Here is a 26,963-nt window from a genome sequence, read left to right on the forward strand (position 1 = left end):
GAGTGTTTATTTATGCAAGTAATAGAGCTGGTCTCATTGCCACATGCAGATGGCTGGAGCTTCAGTGAAGTGCTGGTGCAAGTGCTGTAAATGCCAATAGAACCAGTCAAATGTGGTCCATCTTGCCCGGAGCACAGGTGTAGCTGTGCCACTCCAGTGATTTCTCACAGGGAGCAAAGATAAGATTGTCTTCCAGTCACCTGTTGGAGATTTTCTGGAGGGATGTTGTAGAAATAAACTTTAGGTCAAACAGAAGCACGGAGACCCCTGGGAGTCAGTTGTAAATTCAATGGCCATGGTCGGTGTCACATGCAAAGAGGTGGAACAGATGTTCATAACTGATAAGACTTGTCCTGGTATAGCTTAAAATTGGAGATATGGCAAGGCCTCTGCCTATAACACTAACCAGAACCCACAGTTCACAGAGCTATTCTGAAACAGCTTTACATACATCTCTATTTATCTCTGGACCCGTTGCAAATCCATGTGTACAGTCACACGTATTTTGCAAAATGCCTGAGAGAACCATAACAGAATCTAAAGGAGTTAGAGATGGAAGTGATCTATCAGATCCATTTGCAATCTCTCACAAGCCAGGCAGCATGTTTCCCTGGGCTATATTCATTGCTTTGCCTCGTCTTGTTTTTAATCACTCAAGCAAAGAGACTAGAACAGCCAGGCAAAGTTATGTCATATTGCTGCAGCAGGGGCACTGGGGAATCTGGTATCTCTGATCAGAACTGAGTCCCACAGTTGTACAATGTATACTTACCAAGCATGTTTGATGTGGTTAAAAAAATCCTGTGCAAAAATGCATTTAATTTCTGTAAGGATTTGTCTTCCAAGAATTTTTAAGACCTTGCAATAAACATAGCCAAAGTCATCATTCAACAAATTGAAATCACACTTGTATTAATGTGGTTGCTATTTTGTATATTCTATACAATTTAACCCTCATGACTTTATCTTGTAATCCAGTAAAGTGTGCAGGTCAACAGAAGTTGTTACCAGAGAGCTGAGTGAGCATTTACTGTCCATCATCTCCTTCACCACTTCCTTGACTTAAGGCACTTCATCCAGAGATCCCTCACTCAGGCAGAGCACATTTCCTAACACATCCCTCCTGGTCTCCACTGAGAAACTCTTTCATAAATTAAGTGAATTCAATGTTTTTTCCTAAGGTCTTCTTACGAGTCTGCCCTTTGGTAATGGTGACTGCTTTCAGAAGGGTGATCTTCCACTCATGCAAACAAAGAAACAAATGACTCAGAAAAAAATGTATTTGTAGAAGTAATTTGTTATCATCCAAGGTCCTAGTTTTCTTCCCTTGAAAGCATAAAAGAGGAAGGTCCCCTCCCAGCAGCTTGAAGAGGTTGTAGCAGAGGCAAGTTGCAATGTGCATGCCATGCTGTTGTAGCTGGGCTCACACAAAGTATAAGGAATCAGTTCTTACAGCCAGAGACATGGGTCTCTGAGAATAAATACCCAGTGTATTTGCTAGCTCAGTTGCATCTAATCAACAGACATGGTTTTTTGTTAAAGTAACCCAGGAGGTTTCTAGGGTCAACAGAGCTAAACAAAACAACCAGCAAAAACACTGTGGTCTAGGAAAGGGCAAGATTTTTTCAAAGCTCAGCTCCCCTTGGTGGTATGGCTCCTGTACGAAGGGATGAAAGTGTTTAAGTCATCAGAAAGAGCAGGCAGTGACCTGCAATAAAATACATGGCCTGGTGAGATATGTCTCATCTTGCTAATGACTTCCAGAGCTGGGTCAGCAGATGCCACTGTGGGGAACACCATCATCTGCAAGGCAGCAGACACAGCTCTGCTGTCTTGGCGTGCCTCCATCCTCACTGCAGTCCTAGGCACACCAGCTCCACAGAGGCCCAGTGAGGGCAATTCAAATTTTTGGAAATAGCACCTAGCAGGGGGTTATTCACAAAATTTCAAGAGAACAATCTTACTAGAAGTCCAGCCTTTCCTATGAGCTGCAGAACCCTGAAACGAACAACCTCTCTGCAGTCACTTACCCTTTTCTACCAGAACTACATAAAAGCACCAATGAAAACAGAGTAAAATTATATGGACATCTCAAACTTGCAAAAAACAAAACAAAACAAAAAAACCAAAAAACCCACCTTTGGGATTTTGCTTAGTCAAATACTTGAGCTAGAAATTTCAGGGTGATTGTAAATTTTAAGCCAGCAAGTTCATCCTGTATTTTTCAGGCAAAGTTGGCATTTTTCTGCCCTTAGCACATGGCTCTGCCTAATAAGGATACAGATCAGGGCAGCCCAGAGCCAGCCTGATGCCTGGCCCAGTAACCATCTTCTGGCATGAAGAAAAATGGCTGAGGATTGATGGGTTGGGAGCATGGTGCCAGACACATCCTGCTGCTCCAACTTATTTCAGATCTATCTGGATACCCTTCCTCCCTGCCCAGCTGGCAGATTGTGTGGACTGCAACAGAGCAAACTGGGGCACAGGGCAGAGCTTGCTCTTTTGTGCAATACAGGAGGTAATCTCATTGTTGCAGAGTGAAATTTGGTTTCATGGAGGCTTTTGAGCTTAGGCCCATGTGTCTCAAACAAAAGAGTGTTTCCAAGCGGCCCAGAGCCTTCTCCAGGTCTTGTAACACTGGAGTATTGGAGGTCTGAGACCCACACTGCCAGACATAGCCAGGTTCATGGCCCTCAGGTCCTCCCAGGCTGGGACTTGGCATTGCTGCCATGTGCAGAGAAGCACTCTAGGTATTTCTCCCCCATTAGCATGTCCCTGCAGCACAAGTCTCATTTTGGCACAACATGTATTGCTAAATCTACACACCTTGTAATCCTCACCCTCTCTGGAAAGAGAGGAAACCTGATGCAGAACAGAGATATGCCATGCACAGCTCTCCCCACCAGCGGTGGCCATCTCAGCTGGAGTGGCTGGAGTGCATCTCAACACCTAAAGGTACCCTCTCCCCGCAAAAATAAAGAACTTTTAAACTCTGGGCCCTAGATGAGGGGGTGGGGGAGGGTTGGAAATGGCCCCGTTGCTTCACGCTGCACATCAGCAACCGAGTTCACAAACACAAGGTGCGCTGTCAGAATAGCCCGGGGCAAAGTTTGTACTTTGCTTGAATTCTAACTTTTGTTTACCAAGGTAATAAACCGGTCTTCTCTTCCAGGTGTAAATGCTATTATGAAAAGCATATTTGTGTTTCATCTCACCTCAGATGTACAGTATGTGCTCACATCCTACACTGTGTGTACAGCCCACATTGCTCCAGAGCCAGCAGAAGAAAAGGCAAGGGGTAAAAATAAATAGCCCCATTTTGTCCTCAAAAAACAGTGTGTTGTGGAGAATCTAGGAGTTTAATTGGGTCTTTTTGCCTTCAGACCCTTTGCTTTACTCTGTGAACACTAGGCCAGACCTTTCCTGCATCCCTGTGGTCTTCCCCATTAGTGCAGCTGGGCAGACCTGGTGCAGGGAGCCGATGGGAATGAACTGCTCATTTCAGGGCAGACAAGCTGATGTCTAAACAGTGAAGTTTTATTTCCACCAAAATAGCTGGGTTGCCAGTTTGGCTCCCTCCCCCTAAAACTGCCTATACCTCCATCATGCCACGTGCATTGAGATGTGTTGTGTTTGGTGTAATCTCACTGAAACTGATGGGAGAGGAGAAGAAGGTAGGGGGAAAAAATAGAAAGAAAAAAGCCTGGCATTGTTTTTTCTTGCACTTCACCTCCTGTTCCTGGTGTCATGCCCACTTGGCAAGATTTAGAGATAACAGATGAGCTCTGGATAAAAATGACCTAAATGTTTCCTCATCCCTTCAAACCTGTTTGGTGGCCTTCTGTCTCTGCACCACTGGTAGCCTGGCCTGGCCGCTGTGGCTGCCACCTGAATGCTACTGAAAGCCAAGGCCACGAGACCTGCAGCTACTGAAACAATCACAGCCCCAGTCCAGAGCGTGGCTCAGCCAGCACAACATGGCCTGGCACAGCACGGCGTGGTGGCAATGGGCAAGAGCACTGCTTGCCAAACCAGTGCACCCACTCCTGGCATCATTTCACTCCTCTCACACTGAGCTTGTAAAATTTCATGAGATGACACCTTGAAAAACTAAGTGTGAAATGCCAGGCTTGGATGGGGCCTTCCCAGAATCTGTCCAGCTGCAGGTCAGCAGTTATTTCCTTCCTCACCTGTTGCAGCCCTCTATGAGCAAATTTAAGAAGGCAATAACCACACCATAATTATTTTTTTTAACACAAACTATTTATTCTATTAAAAACCCATGCCCATAACTCCACCTGTATTACAGAAAAGCTGCTTCAGAGAGGCAAAGAAAGGGTCTGAAGAAGACCACAGAGTAAGCAGTGCATGGTGCTGGCCCACTGTGCCCGGTGCAGGAGCTTTCTCTGAATGCCTTTGCTCCTGAAATCAGCCACGGAGGGAGTCGGGCTGCCAGTGCCACACAGGTCTGAGCCTGCCCTGGCCCAGACGCCTTCCCCACCCCGCTGTTTACACCAAAGTGCTCGCTCCAGCACAGGCTGAAACTGAGCCCTGGCTCCTGCACCCAGCAGGGCCCCGGCACACTCTGCTCCCCTCGGCCAGTGACAGGGTCTGGACCCCTTTGGTGCTGCTCGACTCTCATGGACCTTGCACGGTCCTTCCCGTGCCAGTGCTGGGCTCAGGCGATCACAAGGCAAAGAGCTGCGGTGCAGATGGAAGAATGGAGGTCCCCAGCTGCACGTGCTCATGCTCCTCTTTGCTTCTGGAGTCACAGAAGACGGTTTACAGTTTATTTTTAATCTCCACAAAACTCATTGAAGGTTCTCAGCAGCTTTTGCACTTTGTCTTTTATTTTTCCACCTCCAATATTCCTTTATGCTTCCACAGCGGGCTAGGAAGGACATTGCTCACAGGAATACAATCCTTCCCATTCATCAAACCCAAGCATAACCAACAGCTCTGCTATCCCTTCCCACAAAATTTCACACAACCACATGAGCCAAGGAAAAACATCCTCAGCATCAGTGACTTGAGCATCCTCCTTGCAGCACTGGAACGAAGAGCCCACATCTGACCCATCATAACCCAGGAGTGGGGAGCTCCTTTCTACTTGGGAAGGGAAATTGGTGCTACCCAGAGAACTGGTGTGTGCTCAGCTCCTCATAAGGGACCGATTGTAAGCGAGCTACTGGTGGAGGATGGGAGCATCACGGGTTTCCCCACATGGTTAATTCCTGCCATGGTGCCTTCTTGGATTCATCCACTCTCTTGAGGTGGGTGGGGCAGAGAAGGACATGTCTGGGTCCACCCATGAGCTCCCAAAGAAGGAGCGACGTGTCACCCCAATTTGGGAACAGGTGTGTTCAGTGGCCAGATCAAGGCGCGTTAGGAGACCTAGAACTAGTTTGACATAGGCTATTATTTCATGGCATCTCAAGTATATTCCACATGTCCTTTAAGTGCTCCAGCAAAGCAATGGCCCAGGCCAGCCTTTCCAATCGTGTTCTTCTAACACGTCAGTTTGGTTCCTCCAGAACAGGGAGGGGGTGGCTTTTTGCCAGCGTTATGTAAGGAGCAGAGGGATTGCGTAAGTTCAGTTGGTCACAAAGGTGTAAAATAGGCTTTATTAGTAATTGCTGCACCTGGAAACTTCTCCAGAGGCATCTGTGCATATTTTACAAAGAACTTGTCCTTATCTAGATTTAGGGTCTTCTGGAATCCTTTCTTCTGGATACTTCTGTTCTCAGAAATACTTTTGCAAAGGTGAATGTTTGCTTTCGTGTGGTATTTGACAGGAGGAGGTTGTATGTCCCTTCACTGATGCTGCATAAAGTGCTTCAGTTGCTCCACTGACCTGTGACTTGTGCAGTCAGAGGCAGGTGCTTGTTTTAAATCAGTTCCCAAGTGCAAACCTGGGACACTTGATGGACCCATCCAGTCCTCCTAAGAGGGACAACAAGACCATATGACTGCAACTAAGAAGAAATGCTCTACTTGAGATCTTTCTAGAGAATTAAATAGCAAGTAACACCTTGCTATTTTAAAAACACAAGTTATTTGACACAATTTCACAAGTAAAGATCATTGCATTCCACATGTCTGTGTGGCGTTGGACCTTGTGTATTTTAGGAAAGGTGAAAAGTGACATAGCATTTAAAAGGAGTCAAAATGTGAACCACTATAACTCCAGCAATGCAAAGAGAAATGGCAAGCTTCACCTTGTTCCTCTGTCTTCCATACATTTAATATTAAGTATATGGAAAAGGCTTTACAAAACCAAGGCCTGATCAGTAGCTAATGCATTCCCAGGTTCAATAACAAGTACACTTTGTACATCAGAGGAATGGCAAACTGCCCGGAGCTTTTGGGCAGATGCTGTTTCTAAAGAAATTAAATGCATGAATAGATAATAACCAAAGAAATCCCTGCTGGAATAGAGAAAGGACAACCTCCTTCTGATAAGATCAGGTTCTTGCTCAATCATTCCCCACTTGAACACGAAGACCAAATTGAGTCAGTCATGAAGGTCCTGGAGTCCACAAATAAATGGTCGGGCTTCTTTTCTCTTCATCATGCTGTACATTATCCTAAGAACTGGCAAGAAAAACAGTGACTTCTCTGTCCCTCCCAACAAGAGGGATATTGCAGGAAGTCAGCTAGGTCTGCCAGGCTGAAGGAATTTCCAAGTTCTTCCTTAACTGGTTACCCCCAATCCTCTAAAGGCAGAAGGGAAGGAGGAAAGTGTGTTTAACCTGTGTCCTCATCATGCAAACAGAGGATCCAGGTGAGGAAGACCTGAGGGACAGCAAGCGCGAGCAGGGCACCAGCGGTGAAAAGATGAACATGAGGTTGGCAAGGAGTGGGTGAGCTCTGACATGTGAAGGAATTGAGGTGAGGGTCAGGGTCAGAGGAATGGAGAGAGCTAACCTCAAACCAAACCACCTGGGTATTTCAATCCTTGATTCCAGTTATGGTGCAACACAAATTCCTCAGCTGGCCTCCCCCACTACTGAATCTACTCCCTGTGCTGCTGTCAGACCCTGTCTTCATTGCCTGACCATTTCTGGTCTCACTGGAAGTCCTGTGGGAGTCAGACAAATATTCAGCTGTGCTGCATCAACTTCCTGGCAGGGAGAGTTTATACATACAAAGCTCAGAGAGTGGATGGATAAAGTGCACATGGGGAAGCAAGAACCAGCACCTGAGTGTTGGGATGAAGCTGTTGATGTTGATGTTTGTGTGACCAGTGCCAGCTGCTGGTACAGGGAGCTGGTCAGAGGCTGTTCTGTGCCTGGGAACCAGGCTGCTGGTACCACCTGAAAGGCCTGGGCAGATCAGAGATGTGTGACCACCAAATCTTTTCCAAGAGACAGAGTCCAAGTCTTGCTCCTCTTCCTTCTTGTTTCCCATGGTCCATGGGAATTGTATAACCTCACAAAATCTCTTCCAAGGCTACAGGCCCTGGATGCAAAGGACAGCAACTGTTCTGCCCAGGGTCTGCCTCAGGAAAGCAAGGGACAGAGCTCAGAAGTGGGAATCTGGCACACAGCTGTTGCTGAGAGGCAGGTGGAAATGCCCTGAGCAAAAGCTGGGGCACCTAGATGCCAAATAAGTGAGAGAGTTCCTCAGCAAGCCCACAGGCTCATCCTTTACTTCCTGGTGGGGATATCCAGGGGACTAGCTGTAGTGTGATTGCCAAGGCAAAACCATGGTATAGGTGACAGCACAAAGCCAGGAACATTTTGCACACAGGCTTGGTGCTCCATCCAGTGTTGTTCTTGACCATTGGGACCACTGGGGCCACTGGGATGTTTCTGAAATGCCTCACAGGGAGAGGGAAATTCAGTGCAACCAGTCATCGAGGATAGCTGCAATATCTGCTGTTCCTGGATCTCACTCAGTCTCTGAAATACATTTATGGTGTACGTGACAGGTGGTTTATTTTCAATACCTAAAGCGTAGAAGGCATGTGAGATGATGTGCTGTCATCTAGAACACTTTATTCTTGTTTAGTGCCAACTATGTTACAATATCATTTTGATGTCACCATTTCCTCCCGCTGAAATAAAAAAAAAAAAGAAAAAACACATTGCTAGAAAACATTACCCAACAGGGAGACTTCTGGGTTTGTTTCCACTACACCTGCTTTTTATTACTTCATTGGCTTGTTCAGAAGAGAAGGAGAAAGAAACTAGAAGAAAAATGAATACATTCCTATATTATTTAATCCCTTTAGTTATAAAAGATCTGAACAATCCTTTTAAAAATACCTGACTTCGAAGTGTCAACACATAGCTGATGTCATAAAGTATTCATAGGGGCTGGGATTAATGCTGACATGTTTTAAACTGATTAAATTTGAGAACCTGATGACTAGAGTTGGATTTTCATTATTCCCTTGATACATGCAGAAAGTTTCAGAGCTTGAGAGTTTCTTAAGTATCCAGCAAATATCTGTGGAGTCCAAACAAATAGCCCAGGGAAAGCAATAACATGGTCCCCAACCATGGGGTTTTTTAGCTGCATCTCTCAAACCCAGTTACTCACATGCAACACTTTCATCCTGATTTGTTCTACAAATGTGCCATTCCAGGCTCTGCAAGCAGCCATCAGCTCCTTCATTCCTAGGAGTCTCTCAGGGAGCAGCTGCAGGTGCCAAAGCCTTTGCCAGCTGTGGAGGAAAAAAACGGTGCCTGGCAGGGCCAGCCAAACCATTGCCAGCCCCCAGCTCTGTGGCTGTAGGAGGCACACATTTCTGAACACTCTCTAGATATTTGTGCTGATTTTGCTGCAGCATTGCACATGGGACTGGATGCAGGATCCTACCTGCGAAGCATCACGACACAGATGTGGTAAACCAGAGACTCCGACACCTTTGGAAGATGCTGCTGCACAGAGAAAAAGTCTTCCTCTTAGAGGAAGTTTTTCTATGCAAAATATTTTCCTTGCTGGAGTCTGACAACCCAGCACCAACTCCAGGCCTCTCTTCAGGAGATCTGTCCTCAGGAAGAGTTTTGCTCCCAGAAGAGATAGCTCTGCAGAGGATTACTCTGCACAGTAACCTGTTGTGAGGGTTTGCAAATGAGCTCTGCAAGAGCCCAGCTCTCCTGGGCAACACTTCAGAGTGCATGGCTGAAAAATGTCTGGACTCTGTAGGGAGCTCTGGGGAGACGGGTCAGAGGTTGTGTTTGACTGCTGAGCAGCTCCAGCCCCAAAATTCAAGGCCAAGAGGAAGGGATGGAGCAAGGAAGCCTGGGCCCATCTTGGATCAACTCAGTCAAGTTGTTCCAGCACAACTTGGCAAGACAAGACTGAACCTTCCCAAGAAAACAGGTGTTGATCTGAGCTCCATGTGGCAATGACACCAGAGAAATTCCCCAGCCTTCCTTTTCTCTTCCTCCTCCTGGCAGCACATCTCTGCAATGGCCATGTAACAACAGCACCCTGGCTCTTGCCCAGCAGGGCTCTCACAGCATCTGGCTGTTCTGGGCATGGCCCTCCCGAGTACACCTATCTTAACTGACCCACATCTTTCCACAGGCTGTTTCTGGGGCAGCGTGAGTGTGTTTTGATACTGCAGCTTGCATTGCCCCTGCCCTGATAGGGCAGTTCTCCAGGCAGGGCAAACATTTCATCATCATCTTCTTCATGTTTCTTTTTCTTTCTCATTTCCCTTTTTTCCACCCCCATGTTTTTTTCCTTCCTTCAGCATTGCCTAACCTCCACCTGGGTGCAGGCGGTGGGGTGAGCTCACTGTGCACAGCACCGCCAGCCCCAGGGCCCTGCAGAGCCAGCCTCCTCCGCCCTGTGGGAGCCACGGGGACTCTGGTGGGAGGCGTGGGGCCCAAGAACCCCACACTGAGCCACTCCACCCAGGGACACAGTCCTCAGCTGTCCCACTGCACATCCCAGCATGGCATTGGGCGGAGGGAGCTTGGCCATTTCCATCGGCATCCCTGGTGAGGAGACACAGCTCACAGAGAGCACAGAAGAGCATCAGCCCCACGCTGTCCTCCACTTGACTGTGGGAAACCAAACTTTGCACTTTCCTGGGGATGTGGGAGGCCCTCAACTACCAGGGTGAGCTGCTGCCTTCCTGCACCTTCTCAGCCCATACCTCCCAAGAGACACAGTGGGAGCTCTGGTGGCAGGGCTCACCAGGAAATGGTGCTTTCTGCAGGAAAAGCATTTTTTTTTATTATTTTCTGTTTCTGCTCTTATTATTTTTTGGAGGGGGGAGGGGAATTGAGCTGGGGGATTTCTCTGAAAGTACATAGTACAGGGGAAGAAATATCCATTTTCTGTCTAATCACAAGAATTTTCTTGATGCAGACAAATATCACTTCCCAGAGGGCTGGATTGCTACTGCTTCCAGTTGCTGAGAACCACACTTTGTTAGATGGGGTTTGATGAAAACCTTAAGTGGTGGCAAAAATGGAAATTTTGCAGAGATAGCTGCTGGAACCCTCTGAAAGGTCATGCTTTGGTGATGAAAAAGAATTTAAAAACCTTTCTTTGCACCAAATCTTTCAGCAGGATGGCTTTGCAAGGGGAGAAATGGGTGAGGAAAACAGGATGACACCACTTTCCTAGGGACAGAATGAAGAAAGGTGGGAAAGGAATGAAAGTTGCCCAGTGCTAGACATTGGCAGGAAGAGCGACCTGGGACTGGTGGCTAAGAGCATGGCTGGGGTTTTGTCTGGGGACTTTTAATCTTCTAATTCTAGCTTCAGTACCAGTAAGTTGCATTTTTTCCCAAAAAAAATATTGGTAGAGTAATTCAGAGTGCTACAAAGGTGCTATGCAAATTTCTGGTGGGAAATACAGCTGTCTCAAAACATTGATAGCCTGTGGTTTCATTTATGTGGTGGATGTTAATGTGTCTAATGATTCTGAGGAGAGATGTCTGAAAAAATGAATTTGGAGTTGTTTTGTTTCATGAGCAGTTCTGAAAAGTCAGGAAGGAGGGAATTAGTTCAGATTGCAACTAGGACTATTAATTTAAATTACAGAAAATGTGAAAGGTGAGGAGAAAATGCTGTGCTTTGATTTGGAGCTATTTACAAGTAAAATGGAGGGGAATTTTAAACTGAAATAAACATTGCAAATGTACTTTCTTGGAATTTTTTTTTTCTCAGGACAAACAATTTAGTTCAACCAGCACTAATGCTCAAAACTATTTGTCACCAAATTTGCATTTTTCACACAAGGGAAGTTTCAGGTGAAATAATTGCACCCATCCCCAGCTCTGAGCCTGGGAATTGAGGATATGTCCCAGCCCTTTGCCATTGTGTGAACTAACTCAACTGGACATTCATACCTCACTGCTGAGGATACATCTCCAGACCAAGCTTTCCATATTGTGTTTGGACAGCTCTGTCCTTTTAACATTTTGGCAAGGTGTGCCCCGCAGTGCGGTGTCACATAGAGAGAGCTCAAGGGTGGGTGGAGGTCTTCCAGCTCTTGGCTGGGTTCATGTAGGTCACTCTCCTTCCCACAATGGCAGAAGGCACAGGGCCAGTCCCTAGGGAAGGTCAGGGAACCCACCCCAAGTCATGATCCCACACTGAGACAACCTGTTCCAACCCCACAGCAACCAGGTCGTGGGTCCAGAGACAAAAATGTCACTCCCAAACCATCTCACATGCATGGCTGCAGAAAACCAACCCTTCAGGCTTTGCACCCTAGTGGAATTCCTTTTTCTGGTGGGGAACACAGAGGCCACTTCCTGCACCAGCACCCAGGGCTGGAGGGGAAGAGCATCCCCCCAGGGGATGAAGGCAGCTGGTCACACATCACAGCCTGGCTGGACCTTGGCCAATCGTGTCTTTCGGAGGTCCCACTGAAAATGGCAGTGGTCAATAAAAGAAGGTAGACAAGGTTAGGAGAAACATTTTTCTAAGAGGCAAGTTAAATAAGAGAAAATGTTTTTCCATCCAAAATTGTCTGAAAATCTGTTTTGTAGCCATGTATATTAACTCTTTAGTGGCAGCAAGATTTGGAGAGACCTCTAATGATTTTTATGGACCTTTCAGAAGAGAATGGAACAAAGCAGCTTGGGAAATGGTTCCTATTTTCTGAAATGTCTCAAAAAACACATTAGGGTAACTTGAATTTCCTATGTTCCAGAAGCTAGGCAAAGGAATGCTAATAAATCTGACATTTTTCAATCCAACCTGCCATTTTTTCCCATCCCTTTAATCATTCCCTGTGACCAGCTGCCCAAACAATGAAGCAATGTGCAGAGACCTGAGAATCATTCATTAATGTTTACAAGACACTCAGATAATAGGGGGAGAGAGGCATACAGATAGCATGTATGAATAAATGATAGCAATAATATGTTCAGTCTCTGAGATTACTCATGCTCTGAAATCTGAGCAAGTTTTTACAGGTTTGGGCCTTGGCTTGGTCCAAAGATACTTTCAGGTCAGCCTGTTATCTCCATGAATGAAGCATTCCCTGGATCCACTTGGCTGCTGTGGGTAGGAAGAGGGAAGCTGTTAGATATCAGGAATTTGGCAATATCAGCATGCTACTTAAGTCATACTAGTTAACTGGAGGAAGATCATTCACTAAAACACTGTGTTGATAAATACCACGGAAGTGCAGAACTGGGGAGGTCCAGAGGAACAAACATTGTTTAGGTTTTACAGTGCAAATTGCTCTAGGAACAGAAAAATGCCTTTCCATTTTTCCCAATCCCAGACATTCCTTGGAGCATAGGCCATGACTGCTTTATTTTTAAAATCAACAAGTTCTTCTGAAGGCAAAGCATTTCTTGATCTCGTGACTGCCACAGCAGAAAGCTCCGTCCCCTCGCAGTCAGGCGATGCGCTTCCTGCCAGCTGGACTCACTGGCTGCCTAAACCCTGCCCCAGCAAGGCACGAGCTGCCTCTTATCTGCCAGCCTGGGCTGGAGCAATAGCACTGAGACATTGCAAGATATCATCTGGGAAAGCAAGATAAATCCAGGCGAGTTGATTTGTCAGTCTCTGCGAAGCACGCAGCCAGCGCATGGCCCCTTGCAGCTCTGTCTGTGCCGAGCCCACCCAGCCCTGTGCAGCCTCACCTGGGCTGCTCTGCAAGGTCAGGGGGAGCCTTCAGCTTCAGCAAACTCTCTTAGTGCACACTCACCACCATTCCCAAGAAGCACCAGGGCCACCCTTCCTAACAGGGTCCTCATTGCATCCTATAAGCAACCCCAAGGGTCTTACACCAACTGGAATAACCATATCAAAGCTGGATCATGCAAGAAAAGCAACTTATTTCCCCTTATCATGAAGTTGGTTACAATGCAAAGGAAACACCAGTACTACACATTTTACAAGGAAAGATGTTTCACTCCAGAAAAATGCAAGACTGATACTCCTTCCATTCTCTGGCTGTGTTGTTGCTGTCCCTTATCTCCATATCACATCACAGCACACTGTGCCTGAAGGCTGCGCCCCATCACCAGGCTGCACCACCACCTCATAATTTCAATTTTCTCTGCATTTTCAGTCTAGTTCTGTACTGGCTACTTTGTACCAGTTGAAACACCTTATGTCCTTGGCTGGATCAAGGTCTCTGTCCTCTGTGTGTGTTGCAGTTTAGCAGTCTGGCATGCAGAAATGACAAGTTTCAGCTATAACCAGCTGTTCTGTGTCTCTGTCCAAGACACACCATGCTTCCCTCCAACAGGATTTCTTTACAGACTGGTTTAAACCTCACCTACCTGCAGCAGGGTATAAACCCTTGCTTCCTACTAAGGATGCGTTCAAGAAAGAAAGCTGGTCAAGCCTTTGTCTCCCTGAACGTCAGCCAAGTGGGGAAATTCAGCCTGACACATGGGGCTGGCAGAAGTGATGCTCTGAAAGCCCAAGGAGGCAGGAATAGCCAGAAGAAACTCAAACAGGGGTTGTGTATGAACACCTGCAAGGCTGGTGCTCACACCTGAGGCAGTTATCTGGGTGGTCTGTAAAGGTACTTGCAGAGCACAGCCAGCCTGCCATGGACTGCTCCTTTAGTTGAAGGGCCCCTTTGGAGCATCTCTTTTTCTGCACCCATTACAAAAGCAGCTGAATTCTCCAGCCCCTGTGAAGATGCTCTCACTGATGTACCTGCCCAGGTTCACACTATAGCCCAGTGGCAGGTCCAGAGGAGAAGCACCCCACACCATCCACCTCCCCCTCTCTTTGCAACCACTCATCCCCTCACCAGCTCTCAGACAGCAGAGGCTGTCCAAGTCTCCAGACTGAAATTCTCAGTATTATCATTACTGTTACAGCATCTAAAGAGGACCCAACCAAGAACAAAGGACTTGTTTTGCTGGATCCTACACATCTCATGTGCTTGAAGGAAGTTTCTCTGTCTGTGAACACACTCATCGAGTTCCTGGTCTTGTAAACTCTTATGCACATTAACATAAAACCTCTGAGAAATTACATGGAAAGGAAAATGACCAGGCCCTGCAGAAACTGCCTGTTCCTGTCCTCAGGTTTAATTAATCTGTCCATTGGCTTAAGCTGTTCTGAAACACCTCATGGAAGATGAAGGAAGGACAGAGAGAGTTCAGGAGGTGCTAATGACCCATGGAGAGCACTACTTAGCTGGCATGGAGCTCTGCTTATTGCAGTCCTGTGGAGCACATGCCGCTCTGGAGGGTGTCCTCAGGTGGGGCTTGTGTTTTCTGTGTATTTGATTGCTCTCAGTCAATGAACGAGTCTGAATGTCTCTACTGAGAGACTCCCTGTCAAGGCTGGAGTTTCCTTGTTTTGCATTTCTGCTCATTTCACAAACATATTTACTATTCTTGAGCGTTATTTTCCGTGGAACTCCACGCCTGTGTGCAACAGCTGCAGTGCTGACGCCTCCAAAGCCACATCTGCAGAGGGGCTTGGAAGTCTGCGCACAGCCTCCCTCCAAGGCAGCGCTGGGCTCTGCAGTGACCCGCTGTGAGCCACCACGTCAGCGGTGCTGTGCCAGCACCTCCATGCTCTGAGCATTCCCAGCCAGCTCTCTCTGTCGCAGAGCTGGACCTGCTCTGTGTAACAGACCTGCTCCCTCCCGAGGGAAAGCTCTGCACTGTCGTCTTTTTGCCTTACCCAGACAGACAGACAGACCGATGAACCCTTGAGATACTGGGAATGCCGGCTACTAACGAGGTTGGCCAATGCCTGGGATGTCTGGGGGTTTCAGGCATCTTAGCTGAGCTCTTCCTGCTCAAGAGAAGGCTAATTAATCAGCTCTGCTGTTCTGGCATCACCCAAAAGTGAAAATACTTTTTGGCAGGGCAGCAGCCACAAAATTAGCTGCTGCATTAAACTGCCAAATCTCCTTTACTCCTTTATTAGTTGCATTTGGTGATGATGAGGAGTGAGGCATTAACCAGTCCCTGATGGATAAAGAAACTATTACTCTGCTTTCTCTTTGCAGCTGGGAAGAGGAAATAGGTTTTATTACCGAGATTTCCTTGAAGACATTCACTTGACTTTGTGGCATCAGAGACGGAAGAGAAATGAAGAACACAGGAATCTTGGCACAGCAGGAGAGATTGTGCACGGATAATAACAGAGAGAAGCACCAGGTCAGTCGGGAGCTGAAAATATACTTAGGTGATTGAATCCTTGTGTTGGGTTGAAGCTTTGACGATCTGCTGGGCTCAACTAATTTCAGCATTACAGGCAGATTCTCTGCGCTGACACTGAGGACCTAAGCCAGGGAACTAGCTGGGAAGACACGTTCGGGATGGATTAGAATGGAATAGAAGAGAAAAATATAGAATAGAAATGATAGATTATTAACTCTTTGTTGTTTGGTTTTGTTTGCTTTTTTTTACTCAAGATTAGATTTACAATTTACCCATCCTTGTTTTAGGCCTAGATCCTGACTAACATGACATGACCCTACTAGAGGAAGATGCAGACTGGAAGAGCCCATGCAATTCACAATCCATGCCTTGAAATCTCAGAGGGTTCATTTTGGAATGAGATACTGAGCTTCCTAAGGGATAATCCCAAATTCTTGAGTTTGTTACTCATTTGTTACCAAGACAAACACAGCCTGGACACAGATGTCCAAGAGATCTAGAGCAGACTGGAGCAAAAGGGCAGAGCTGGTACAGAGCTGACCTAAGCATGGCGCTGGACCAATGGTCTGTGAACCAGCGTTGGGAGGAAACTGGAAGAAACACCCTAACCATGTGGGGAAAGAGGTCTTGTGACAGGCAGGCAGAGGCAAAAAGCCAACCTGGCCAAAGAGGATGTGGTAACCCAGGCCTGTGGGGACCAGACTCCAAAGCCCAGCAGGTCCCTCCTGTTCTTGGTCACTGAGGGACCCTTCTCATCTCATGGGCATGTGGACCTCGGTCAGGAGGAGGGTTGGGAAGAGGAACCACATGAAATCATCTTGTCCCATCACTTCTGACAATGAGGGGAGATGACATGGGCAGGTGGGGCAGGTGGCCAAGGGATATCCTCCTGGACAGGGTGTATTTGAAGTTCCTAGGAGGAGAAGTTCAGGCTCCTGGCTCAGGAGCTGGCCCAAGTATCAGCACAGCAGGGTGAAATGAGCTTGTCTCTCAAAACAGGTCAACCAAGAGGCTGGCAGAGGCCTGAGCTTTACTTCTGGTAGCTCTTGCTGGCTGCTGCTCAGGGCACCACCCCCCAACTCTGCTGTACTTCGAATCCTCTCACCTCCCTCCACCTTGCTTTCCACGTCTACAAAGTGGAGCTGAAGCTAATTACAGCCCCTAGAATGGAGCTGTATCACTTGGCTTTACCAGTGTTTCAAAAGCACCCAGACATGAAAGGTGCTTGAGAAAGCAGGGTATTGTTATTACTAATAATTACAAAAATGAACCAAATATTTGTCTAGCAGCATCCATCCCCACTGCTGCTTCTTACATAAAACACACACATGCTCTGACTGCCAAGCCAAAGCCCCAGAATCACTACATCAGCCCTACGGTATCGAGAAGGGGGGCAAAGTGCCTTGGGTCTAAAAAGGGTTGTCTGTTCCAGCAATTAATTTAATTGTCCTAAATATAACCCAGGTATAGTGCAGATCCAGATTGCTGGCTGACAACAAACCCAAACAGGGCCCAGAGGCTGTGAGGCAGCAGGTTAAACGCTGCCTCTGAAGCTGCTGGGCTGATCCTGGCACACGAGTATATTTTCTCTTGGTATTCGCCGCCGCTTGCTGCTGTGGAGTTGAATTCTCATAAAATGTTTATCAATGCCTGGGCATCTTCCAAACCAAGAAAGGATGCGTGAGAAGTGTCCCCTTGCAGTCAGCAGAGACTGAATTTCATCACTTGTTTTAATTCCTGTCTTCATAATTTTATTGCTTTTTTTTCTCCTGTTTTCTAATAAGCTCTTCTAACACCTAATGAAATCAGTTCTTTTTTCCTTCTACTTACCTCCCCCTGCTGCCATCACGATTACCTAGACTAGAAAAATACAGAGCACGGGGTCCTGCAGGCTGAGGTTTTAGTGACTGATTTCAACTGACGTGAGCAGAATCGGCAATGAACTTCAATGTCATGGAATTTTGATTCCTTCCTCTTCCGTATTACATGAAATATCTGAAGGGGACAAATGCCAAGGAGTGAGAAGAATTCTTTTGGGTTGTACAACCAAAAATGAAACTAAGAAAGGAGCCATTTCCAGAGGGGGAGATGCAGTCAGCTGTGCAATCGTTATCTGTAATAGATGGCATCTCTCACTGACGCGATCTCTATTATCCTCCTATCTCAGCATCTCACAGGCTTTAATGGATTCTTCCTTCCAGCATTTCTTCAAGACTGCCATTGTCCTACACACATTTTACTAACCAGGACCAGAAATACCAAAAGGCCAAAACCCAGCTTCCTTAACCTACCCTGGCACTCAAGTTCCTGTTGGTCCATGTCTAAAAACCCATCTGTAATCTGGGCACCACGTTATTTAACAGGAAATTCATTTGCAAAGGTAAAAAAAGTGCTCTGTGACCACAGAGAGGCAAACAAATCTCATAAAATCCAAGTTTATTTCCTGCTCTGCTTTCAAAACAAAACAATAATTTTAGCAGACAATTAAACTCTCTGATTTCCAAGGGAGTCAGGCACACAAATACTTTTGAGGATCTGAGCCCACATGATTATGTAAGGAATTAGTAGGAGGGAATTAACCCAATCACTGGAGCATCCTTGTGAAGAGGATGTCATCCACACTTGGGACTGCCATATGGAAACAGAGCAAAATGTAAAACTCAGAAATACTTAAAATTTAAATCAGCAAAGTGCCACAAAATGTCACAGTGTTGCTCCATGTCAGGACAATACCTAGCCTGACCCCTTTCTACCTCCTGCCTCACCACCGTGCTGTCTGTACTCCAAAAAGCCAGGAAAAAAAGCCCAGCATGGCACGTACTCCTCCCAAGCATGTGGGACCTCCATGCAGGGCAGCTGCCCGTGGACTGGCTGTCTGTGCGTTGCCCTCTGTGCATGGACACGGGCTCTGTGTCAGGGCAAACAGTCCCTGGGCACCCATGGGACATTTGGCAGGAGAACGAGGGGTGCCCCATGCCGAGCAGATGCGGGGATGTGGGGACAAGGCAGCAGCAGGGCAGGTTTTCCACCACACGGCAAGGATCTCGCATTTCTCCCTCCACCCTGGGGCTGCTCATTAAATATACTGTGATATTAAAACAAAACTACTTTAAAAACATTAAAAATAAGTAGGAGCGAGCAGGATTTGGGGGAGTTATGGGGAAGGTTGTGGGCCTGATCCTGCTCTTCCTCAGGACGGGGTAATAGGAGCATTGGGTGAAGGCAGTTCCGAGGCGGGCTCCTTGATTCCAGCCTGAATGGGATATAAAGGAGATTTGGCTCCTTTCCCATATTTTAATGCTGTCACAGTCGAATTTATCACGCTGAAAACAGTGGAGTTGCTTCAGGAGTGAGGACTGGGGCAGCAGCAGACCTGGGAATGCAGAATGCAGGCGCTGGGAACCAAACCTCGCTGCCCGGGATGGACGCAGCTCCCAGCACGGCTCAGGATAAAACCGAACCTTCCCGGGCGAGCAAAGGCTGCCCCGACTGTCACTTTAATTGAAACCTCCTGCAGCCGTGTGCTTCACCTTACGCTTAATGATTCACCTCTTAAGCAGCCCACTTGTACCTTTGTAATCTTTCAGAAGGTTAACTTGTTGATCCTCGAAACTTGTCTGCTGGGAGAGAGAGGCAATTTGCAGGGAGGCTCGGAAGGGAAAAAGTATCAAGTTTTCTGATGAAAAGTGTTTTTATTGAGGTAGAAGGAACGACAAATGAATTGCAAAATTCAGAAGAGCCGATGAGACTTTGGAAAGAAAAAAGAAAACAAGGGAAAAAAAAAAAAAGGAAAACAAAAAGTCAATAAAAAAATAGGAGGGGTGGGGGGGAGCAGTTGGGTTTAGTTCCCAGTCCCGGGGAGATGGTTTATTTCTGCTTTATAGGAATCAAAAATATATTTGTCATTTACCAAATTAAATAAAAATAATCCTAGCATTAAATTATTTTTAGGACATTAAGAGTTACGTTCTTATGGGTAATAACCTATTTGTAACACTGTAATGGAGTAACTGGCAATTTCATACAGTTTCGGGATCGATTTTTTCCTATTTGCCATGTACCTATGCAAATAAATATCCCATTTGATTCACGTCCACATCGTAGGATCTGCCTGCTTCTTTCTTACTCCTTTAATATTTAATTATTTAAAACAAGGAGAAATCTCATGGGAATTTTTGTCTCAAAAAATAGCTGACTTTTTCTTGTCATTCGAGAATAACAGAAAAAAAGACGTGAAAATCTAATTCTTTTTAACTCCTAAAACTGAAACTCAAATAAGGACAAGGAGAAAAAAATCCTAAACCCCAGAAACCAAACTTCCTCCCCTCCCTTTTTACATGAATATTCTGAGTTTTTACTGTAGCTATTCATAGTCATACCTAAATGTAGTCTATAAATCTACTAATATATTATTTAACACTCTAACTACTAGTATAAAAAAATATAAAATATTCTGTTGGCAATACATTTAATTGAATTCTTTTAAGAGACAGCTTGTTACTGCCAGACATGCTTTTAGAGATAGTACGGAGAAATAAAAGAATTCCAGAAGGCAGTAAAACAAATAATCACCATTTTCACCATTACTTCCAGATACCCTCCTGTCCAGTCACTAAATCCTTTAAGTCTAAATCAAAGAGTTTCCGTGAACAAAATTGCACAGATAATTTCAAAGAATATAAAAATTACGTTGATGTTTTATTTGAAGAGAGAAATTGAAATTCACAGAGCACTCTACTGTCTGAGATGTCGGGGAGTTATTAGAGGAAAAACAGAAATAAACTAGGCTAGTTTAGCCTGAACTTTAGAGGCCTGTTTCAAAACTATCAGGGTCAATGCAAATCCCTCTCTTAATTACAGTGTGCTTGTGCCTGTAAAAGTTTGAGGCACTGTCCTTCTTCTTAGTCTCTCTGCTGATTTTTGCTATCAGGTATCTGCAAGATTCTCTGAGACGTAGGAGTAATAAATAATATTATAAACCATTCAAACCAAGCACTGCCTTTTATTCTTTTAATTACTTTTTTCCCCAACAAAGCAACTTACACATTGGGTTTGAAGTACCTCAGCACAACTCCTAATCAGAGAAGTATCTGAAAGGGTTACTGAGGTTTTTTCATTGTAACATCTGAACGCTGACAGTCTGCTGGAAAGAAAAGTCAGTAGTGCTGCTCAGCCACGGGCCAGGGATTTTCAGCTTCCACTGGTTACACACTTCACTTTGGTGGGTGCCAGGATGACAAGATTTGGGGACAAGCAAGGGATTGGGCTGGGGATGCTGATCAGGTGAAGGCTTCCCCACCACGTCCTCTGCCAGGAGGCTCCTTGCCCGGCACAGACAGGCTTAGGTCCATAACTGGTTAAAAATCAACTGGGTCCGGGCTGGGGGCGGGAGGTAATTATCTGCAGCTTGAAAACTTCTCAATGAAGTTTCTCTTTTAAATCTAAGATGGGGCAGAACTGATGTGGGGCTGTGAGTGCTGAGTGGAATGTCCTCACCCACCTTCCGAGAACTGCTGTTTACGCTCAGCCAGTTTGGGAGATCAGACAGGAGACAGGCAGATATCTTGCTCCTCTGTGGCAAGAAAGTAATTTTTGACAGGCAAGTCTACACTGTCTCCTGGCAGCAAGCACCAAGCAGACATGCCAGTTATTTGGGCAATTTTGCCAGAATATTATCCTGGGGGTTGACGTGAACATAGCATGGATGTGCACCCCTCCATCATCAGAGCAGCTCTTCTTGCAGAGTATTCATCCGAGTGCAATTCATTACCCCAAACAGGATGTCTGGACATGGCACAGGGGTTAAAATGTATCCTCAGGCCTTGTGGGGAGCCATGGCATGGAGGCACTGAGGGCCAGCCAGCCACACACCCCTCCACATATGGGAGCCCCTGGCTGTCCTTCCCTCCATCCATCTCCTCATCCCCCTGGTCCTGTCCTCCAGGGCACCCTGTGCTTCCCTTCCCAGTGCCCATCCAGATGCCGGCAGATGCCAAGTGGTATTTGCATCCACCTAAAGCCTCTGCACAAGACGTGAAGGATTTAAAACAGATCGGGCCAGGGGCTTGTGGCTGGTGGGCTCAGTGGGAGCCAGGCCGGGCGAGGTACAGTCAGATATGCCCAGGGTGTGCTGGGACAGCCAGGTTTTAAAACATTCAAGTTTTTCCACTTCCAGGCCTTTCCCTTGCAGTAAAGACCGAGTTAGATCAGAAACACTCAAATTTACAACAAGAAAAAATAAAAAGAAAGCAAGAGAAAGGAGCCCCGATGAGCATTGCAGCACTCCACTCCCTGCCATTCCCACAGGCCCAGCTGCTGCTCTCTCTTCTCCTCCCAGCTGGAGCCCATGCCTCTTCCGATACCCAGGAAAACATTTTGTTCTGCGTTAAAGGCTAAAGCTAACACATGACCAGCAAGAGGCAGCAGTTTGTTTAGCTCTTGGAGTTTATTTTAATTGCGGCCTTGTTTTGTAATGAGGACGGCTGCAGCAGGGGGAGCCTGCTGGGATCCGGGGGGCTGTTCCAGAGGAGTTTCCTTATCAATAAAAAGAAGTCTCAACTATTTAAATTAACAACAACTGCATGGCATGCATGCTCAGCTGCTTTGTTTTCTGGGAAGTTAAACTGTACACATTTGTTTATTAAGGATTTCAGCAGCTGGCTGGGATCACATGTCCCCTCCAAGTGCCACCTTTCCCATCCCCAACCTTCACCAGGGAGGAATGAAGACGAGAGAAACAGGCCCCATGTTCATGCTGCCAGATACAAAACAGCCTGGTAAACCTTAGCAGTTTGTTATGATGATGCATGAAAAAAAAGGAGGAAAAAAAGTAAAATCATGTGATTTTTATGCAAATCAGATGAATTGGACGGTTTAAAAAAACCTTAAATGTCAGGTAGATAAGATCACATACACCTAGAGCAGTGTCATGATGTTCTCTGTACATTACATTCATACTGGAAACCAAAACGTGTTACAGAAATCAGACACCCACAAAAAGCTCTGAGATTGCACTGAGAACAGGTTCTTGCAAAGCACCGGCCTCTGACCAAAAAAAAAAAAAAAAAAAAAAAGAGAGAAGTAAAAGAAAAAAAGTAGGTTAGATTAGAAAACAAGATAGCTGAATTCAGGCAGGGACTCTGCTGTCCCTGCGCAGCCTGGCCTCGCTGCAGTCACATTAATATGCACAAAACTCCTTTAAAGTAACATTCATGCGGTGGCACCCAGCTCCAAAACGGGCAGGCTGCTTCCAAAACTCATCCTCGAGGACCACGGGGAAGGGGAGAGGTTCACAGGCTCTCTTCTCTCAGGCTAAACTTTTCTCTCTTAGACACATTTTTATTTTCCCTTTATAGGTCCTAGCAGCTATTTTTGTGTGAGGATGGGGAAGCCTTATGGCCTGAAGGAGTTAATTTCTAAAGAAAAAATTATAGTGGGGTACTGTTTATTTAAGCAGTGTTTTGTAGAAGACAAGGCATTTCTTTCCAGGGGTGCGGTTCACCTGGGAAAAATACGCCCTGGCCTCGATATACCATAAAAACCTGCTCTGTGTCCCTGGGGGGAAACGACCCAAGCTCGGGGACTCCCCTCGCTGCCAAGTAGCACCTCCAGCTCCCAGGCCCTTCAACACCCAACTGCAGCTCCCAGGGATGGCTGAATAATTTCACACTGCTCTGTGCACTGCACACCCGCACACAGGCAGAGGGGTTGTTTTTCATCCCAGGAGCTTTGCCAGGGGAGGACACGAAGAAGCTGCAGAGGGACAGTCCGTGGGAGGGTGCGAGGCACCTGTGGCAATGCCCAGCACTGCTCCTGCCTCTGCTCCTTGGAGCCACTCCTGCATGGCCAGAAATACCCCTGCCAACTCCAAGGGGGACCATTTCCCAGCAGCATCACCCCTGTTCCAGCAATGCCACCACTTTCAGGGGTGGAATTGGGGGTTCAAACCCTTGCCTGGGTGAGGAGCTCTCTGCAGTGTAGAGGGTGTTTTTGAGAGAGGGGTGTGTGGGGCTGACCCCCTAGCAGGATTGCCACAGCCTCGCACACGCAGGGCCGAGCTGCTGCTCCTCCACGTGCGGCACAGGCACCTCGTGGGTGTGCAGGAGCCACGCTGAGCTGGGGCCGCTGAGAAACATCCCGCAGCCGACATGGGACTGCTGGTGGCTTTGCACACTCCCACCCGCAGCCCTCCCCAGCATGGGGCCGCCGTTCTCCCCCAAAGAGAAAACACTTGCTGTCGACTTGTGGAGGCAGGGGAAGCTGTCCCAGCGGGACATTGCCGCCCTGGCAGCCACCACCACTGCCAGCGGCGGCCGTGCTCGTCCCCAGAACTGGGACACGCAAATGAAGAGGGTGTCAAGGCCTCACTCAGCAAGGATCCCTCTGGCCAATGGTGGGAGATGGCTCCCAGGAAAATGACTCCATCCCCAGCACCCTGAAGTCCCCAGAGAGGCAGCACAGGGACCGCTGCTGCTTTTGGGGCAGCAGGAAGCAGTGGAGAGCAGAGGCGGGTGGCAAGAGCCCATGGGTAGCTGCAGCCGGGCCCTGAGTGACAGCGAGGGAGTAGAAGGTATGACACCAGAGCAGAAAGGCCAAAAACTCAGCAAAGGCGCCCAGGCCACTCAGTTCCCAGTCTGAAAGGGATGCTGCTGGTTGCTCCCTATGTCCCCGCAACGAGGCGGGTTAGGATGGAAACTCTGATGCAAGCCCGGCTTGGCTGTGGCCAGGCAGAGTGAGAAATCTCCCCCGTCGGAGTGCTACTTGAACGGAAGCTGGGCTCGACCTCGGGCCCCCACCAGAAATCCCCCAAGCGGCAGCCCTCTCGCTGCTGCTCCCGAGCGTCCCGCGGCCGCTGGGCTCGCCGGGCTCCGGCTAAAGCGAAAGCGTCACACGCTGCACAGAAATGACAAACAGAACAGATCCGTCGCCTCCAACACCACCCCTTCCTTTGGGTTTCATGGCTGGGGAAAAAGAATAAAAAAAAAAAAAAAACAAACAAAAAAAGACCCAAAATCCCGGAACAGAGTGGCTACTCTCGGGTCCGATCCTCCTTTGGTCACCTGCAGACCCGGGAGCTCCCTCCCTGCCCGGGGCCGGGATCGGAGTCGCACAAGTCACACAGCTCCAGCTGCACTCACTCCCTGGGAATCCCGTATTGCATTTTAACTACAGGGAAGCCGTCTCTCCAGCAGATCTGTACCACCTCAAGTGCCTCGGGAGTACCATCCCCGTCTTGCCACCGGGCTATTTTTAATGACGACTCATATTAGCAGAAGGGCTTTCTTCCTAATTTATTACACCCCCCCCCCCCCCCCCCCCCATCTCCTTGCTTTAAAATGTCTCGGTTCAAGAGCTCAGCTGAGAAATCAAAATAAAGGCAGCACCCGGGCACTTTGCGTCCACGGCGGCCGCTCCGCGGGCTCGCCAGTGCTGGAATCAGTAGCTCCGAGCAACTGCACCAGTGGACCGAGGGCACCGTGACCTGCGGTGGTTATTCTCGTGAACAAATTTCTATTAATCACCAGGGCCCGGGAATGCCTTCACAGCGCAGAGCGTGCCTTCCCCCGCTCCCCACCACCCCGAGCGGCAGCTCGCAGCCCAAAAACCCGACCGGGAAAGCAAAATGAGCGATCTGAACCACCCCGAAACCCAAGCCCTGCTGCAGGCCCCCAAGGAATAAACACGGCAGGCTGGGGGACAGCCACAGGAATCTCCATAGATTTACATCCACGGAGCTGCATCTCCACAGGGGAGAGGGGAGGTTGGGGTGACAGGTCCCCTCCCCTGCACCCCCTGCGAAACCCACCCGAGACACTGATTGCAAGGCTTTGCATTACTCCCCCCTCCCAGCTCCCAGCAAAGGCCTTTGCCCAGCAGACGCAAAAAGTGCAGAAATAAAATCCCTCTCCAGAAAAGCCAAAGCGATTTCGCATCCCCAGCACAGTACAACAATTCCATACAAACAGAATATTTATAGACTTACAGGTTATTTTGCAACAATAACAAAACAGCTACACAGAATTAACCCACCACTTGAGTGTCCTGGAAAGGAAAAGAGAACACGGATGGAAAAAAAAAATAAAAGAAGAAAAAAATAATCAAAATTGTTTTGTTTTTTTTGTTTTGTTTTGTTTTTAGTCTGGAGAATTCTGGCGAAGAAATAAAAAATTAAAAAAAAATTAAAAATATAACCAAAAGTGAATATGGGGAGTTCATGGGCAACTGTCTTTAAGGAAAAAGCTTCTTTCCCCAACAGTAAATCCCACTGGAGGCCGTGAGCCGAGTGTGGCTGTTTGCAAAAAAATTCTTTTAAAAAGAAGCTGAATGAGGGGAAAAAAAATTAAAAGAAAAAAAGTAAAAATCCAGAACAATGCAGCTGGCTCCTGGCTTTGCTCGCTGGGTTGCTTGGTTGGTTTGGGGTATTTTTTAGAGGGGGAGGGTGTTTTAGAAACGCGAAAGTGACCCCCCTCCCCAAAATAAAGAACAAAAAAAATAAAGATAAATTATAATTAAAAGTACATACATATATATATATATATATGTATATATATATAAAAAATAAAAGGCGCGATTTTTTTTCCAAGATCTCTTCGTTTTCGGAGAGGTTTGGGAGAAAAATTAAAAAAAAAAAAAGCAAAAAAAAAAATCAAACAAAAAAAACCCAACCCCAGAAGCGGAGGCCGGCGGCGGCAGGGGGGTGTGATGTGTGTTTGCACCGCCCGGAGCTGTGCCCGGGACCCCCCGTTTTCCTCTCCCGCCGCCGCCGCCGCTGCTCGCCCCGCGCCGCGCGCGCTGCTCCGCGCCCGCGCGCCCCCCACGTCACCGACAGCACCCGCCGCCACGTGACCCGCCGGCCGGGCGCGACCACTGCTGGAAGGGGGGAACGGGGAGGGGGACGAACGGGGGGCCACACCGTGAGACCCCCGCCGCCGCCGCGGCCCCCCCGGGACAGGCGCCCCCCCCTCGCCCACCCTGCCGGCGGCCCTCTCGGGGGGCCGCGCTCACCGGGAGGGGCGCGGCGTCGGGGAAGGCGCGGAGGGGGGAGGTCCGTGTCCCTCCCCATGCCGAGCGCGATGGTAGAGTCCGCAGCTCAAATTCCGAGAATTGGGCTCTGTTGATTCTTAGAACTGGGGTTCTTAGAAGTGGTGATGCAAGGAGTTTCTAGGAAAGCCCGGAGACCAGGTGATTGCTGCTTCTATTGCCGCGGCCGATTTTACCCTTTAATTCTCTCGCTCGCTTTTTTTTTTTTTTTTTTTTTTTTTTTTTTTTTTTTTTCTCTCTCCATTTTTTTCCCTCCTCTTTCCCTCCCTGCCCCGCTCCGACGCTTGGCGCGGAGCCGCCTCTATATATTTCTACCCATTTTTTTTTCCTCTCCCTTCTCATTCCTTCCCCC

At 47.5% G+C, this 26,963-nt stretch overlaps 1 protein-coding gene and 1 long non-coding RNA gene across 3 annotated transcripts in view; one reads left to right on the top strand and one right to left on the bottom strand.

The window, feature by feature from the left end:
* Window positions 1-26,700, bottom strand: part of LOC146766658 (uncharacterized) — a 47,460-nt gene extending 20,760 nt beyond the window's left edge. The window contains exon 1 of the long non-coding RNA XR_014957402.1: window positions 1-26,700. This exon is cut by the window's left edge and continues 19,611 nt beyond it. This is a non-coding gene — a long non-coding RNA (uncharacterized LOC146766658).
* Window positions 26,694-26,963, top strand: part of BCL6 (BCL6 transcription repressor) — an 18,329-nt gene continuing 18,059 nt past the window's right edge. For both annotated transcript variants that reach the window (XM_021536835.4, XM_021536836.3), the window contains exon 1: window positions 26,694-26,752. The gene's annotated coding sequence lies outside the window, so the exon portion shown is untranslated. The remainder of the gene's footprint in view (window positions 26,753-26,963) is intronic.

This window comes from Lonchura striata, chromosome 9 (assembly GCF_050655825.1).
Source record: "Lonchura striata isolate lonStrDom1 chromosome 9, ASM5065582v1, whole genome shotgun sequence".
NCBI classification, from domain to species: domain Eukaryota; kingdom Metazoa; phylum Chordata; class Aves; order Passeriformes; family Estrildidae; genus Lonchura; species Lonchura striata.